The sequence below is a fragment of the Sylvia atricapilla genome, chromosome 2 (genome assembly GCF_009819655.1).
Source record: "Sylvia atricapilla isolate bSylAtr1 chromosome 2, bSylAtr1.pri, whole genome shotgun sequence".
Classification (NCBI taxonomy): domain Eukaryota; kingdom Metazoa; phylum Chordata; class Aves; order Passeriformes; family Sylviidae; genus Sylvia; species Sylvia atricapilla.
In genome coordinates this window covers 68395933-68399145 of record NC_089141.1, presented here as the reverse complement: position 1 = coordinate 68399145, position 3213 = coordinate 68395933, and the positions used below count along the sequence as shown (strand labels likewise).

General features: G+C 36.2%; 1 long non-coding RNA gene across 1 annotated transcript; it reads left to right on the top strand.

Moving 5' to 3' along the window:
- The first annotated feature begins 2378 nt into the window (after nucleotides 1-2378).
- Nucleotides 2379-3006, top strand: LOC136374353 (uncharacterized). The gene is made up of 2 exons (XR_010745887.1): nucleotides 2379-2873; nucleotides 2959-3006. It is a non-coding gene; the product is annotated as an uncharacterized lncRNA (long non-coding RNA).
- Nucleotides 3007-3213: the final 207 nt, after the last annotated feature.

The window sequence follows — 3213 nt, the reverse complement described above, 5'->3', positions numbered from 1 at the left end:
CCTCAGGTTCACTGTGACCAGGATGTTGCTTTCATGCTATTGTTTTAACCAAATCAAGTATAACTTTTCCTGGGTAATCAGAGGGGAGGGAGGATTAGGACGATTTGTACTTAGGCCTATGCATCTTAGAAATAAAGCTATTCTCTACTAGGTGGAGTGAAACTGTACCTAATCATCATATGATAGATGCTATAATTGTAATGATTGTTGGTAGCTGAACATGATTATTACCTTAAACCAGAATCTTGAGACTCACAAGAGAAGATATTTACCAAAATTCATGCTTGGGTGTATACAATAGACCAATAGTAGGCTTAATGATTAACATAGGGTTGTATAACAAAAGGATATAAGACTGTATACTTTTGAGCCCTTGTTGGAGTTGGATTTGGGTCTCTACCCTGGCTCCCTGAGCTCTTCAATAAAGCACCTCATATAATCATTCTGTGATTATGTGTTTACTATGCTAACACCATGGCAGATTACAGTGTGATTGTCAGCAGATTTGACCATGGAGGCAGTCCTTAAAGGTAACACAAGGGAAGTTTATACAGAGGCAAAGGTATATTTAAATGGGCTTAAACTTCTATTGCAGTTGCACACACCTGTTAATTTGTACAGTACATTTTTTTTGGTTCCTCTATGTTTTACTCTCTGCGCTCAATATGGAATCGGATTATTTTCTGCCATGTGAATGTATAAGGAAGAAAACTTATCATATCACTATGGAGCATTCAGACGTAATGTCATGTGTCAATCTCATTTCTTTCATTCCTGTTTAATTCAATTTATTCATTATACATTTTTCCCTTTAACTTAGGGTTAAACAAGCAAAGGCAGGATGTTTTTTTTTAAATTTTGCTTAATGAGTTTTATCTTTTCTTCAAAGAAAAATATGCAGCTCCACTGTGCCGGTATTTCAGATTTTTCAGTTTTCATCTGGCCATGTGTAGATATTATCTCTGGAGATATTTACACCACAGCATCATCTTAGTCCCCACCCTTAAATGATGAGCTTTAAAAGAATATGATAGCCTTGTCCCTGTATTGTAGACATTTGTAACAGATGAGTAGAATTTCTCCCTAAATATGTTTATTTCCTCACTCATGTGGATAATGGGAGTCTACGATAATTATTTCAAATATAGGTAGCTGTTAAAGTGTGACAAATTCCAGAAATAAATCAGAAGTTTAGATCTCTTTTGTGCATGGGTATGAAATAACTGAACAAAAGTCCTTATAATAGCAAAAGAGTTAGGCCAAGAGGATACTGCTTTCTATTTACTGAGTTACTTGTGTTTGTGCTGTAATTCACTAAGCAAAGAAAATAGTTACATGATGTACTATTTCAAAACTAAAACATATACAAGTAAAGATAACTATGCAGTAAGAGTCCATTTAAGCATAATGGTTGACATGGTAAAATATGTAAAATATTTCTGACATTAATTGTACCCAGTAACAACCTTCAAGCAGACATTGATATTCACAGAGCACATTCACTGCAGCCACAGAGCCTTCACAGAAGCTCGTCTAGTAACAGAAATAGAAATGGAAAATAATGACCTGCCTGAATTAACAAGGGAATGCCTGTGGAATAATTTTCTTTTATACATCAACATATTGACACTGATATTAAAACAGGATGATCCATCTCACTCTGTAAAATGACCTACTGATTTTAGAAAAGTTATAAAGATACAATTACTATTTTTTTGTCTTTGGATGAGTTCAGATGGCAAGAACAGCAGTATCCCCTATACTAAAATACCATGCACATTTCTTTCTTTCAGAAGAGAAAGAAAATATACATGTGCAGTGAGTTAACATTGTCTGGACACCAGGTGTCCTCCAAGCTGCTCTATCACTTCGCTTCCCAGTGGGGCAGGAGAGAGATAATAAGATGGAAAAACAACTTGTAGGTTAAGACAAGGCAATTTTCTAAATAAAGAAAAAAAGAAAAAGAAAAAAAAAAAAAAGGAGAAGAAGAAAGAAAATAAAGTGAAAGTTTGCATAAGCAAAGGAAAAAAATTCATCTCTACTTCCCATCAGTAAATGATGTTCAGCCACTTCCCGGGAAACAGGACTTCAGCACACGTAGTGGTCGATCAGGAAGGAAAATATTATTGAATAAAACAATGCACCCCATTCTTCCTCCCTCCTTTAGATTTTATATCTGAGTTAACATCATATGGTGTGGAATATCCCTTTGGTTAATTGGGGTGAGCTGATTTGGCCATGTCCCCTCCCAGGATCTTGCCCATACACAGCCCCTTGATGGGGCAATGCTGAGAGCCAGAGCAGATGCTGTGCCCTCACTGCTCAGCAGTACCCAAAGCACTGGGGTGTTCTCAGCACCTTTCTGCTACCAATGCAAAGCTCAGCACTGTGAGGACTGCTAAGGGGAAATGAGCTCCACTCAGGCAGACCCAATACAACACAATATCTTAGTTCTCTTGAATACCTGAAAATGGCTTACACCGTGTATAACGTATTTTTAAGCTGTAAGTTGTTCCAAAAGCTAATGTAGAATACATCACAAAATCACAGAGAGGCTTCGGTTGAAAGGGACCTTAAAAATGCTGCAACCCCCTTGACACCCAGGGCCCAAACATACTCTTGTAAATTCTGTCATGTGTTAATAATACACATATTTAGCATGTTTTCTGCAAGACACAGTGGAAGCCTGCAGACTGCTTTCAGTGTTTTTTTAGCATTACTACTGAAATTAACCAGGAAAAAGCAATCCTTATCCATGAAGGGCTTTAATTGTTACATACTTTTTAACGCAATATACAGATAAGAAAATTGAGATTAAAAAGAAAAAATCAACAGGGTAATATACTATTTCTTGGTCTTATTGCAATCTTAGGGTTTTGAATATATTTGATGTCAAATACCCTTGGTATTAAAAAATTCTTAACTCACTGCATACATACTTAATCTTTTGATCTGAAGTTACAAAAGTGAAGTCAGTATTAAAAAAAAAAAAAAAAAAAAAAAAAGGTAGTCTTTTCTATGCTAAAACCGAAATCTTTTTCTAAACTAGTCAGGATTGATGTCAAGGCCAGGCTGGATGGGCCCTGATTTAGTGGGTGGTACCCCTGCCTATGGCAGGAGGCATTGGAACTAGATCTTTGATCTCTTCTAACTCCAACTATTATTCTATAAATATGAAGCCAGAGGAAAGAAAAAATCTTGGCTTTATGAATG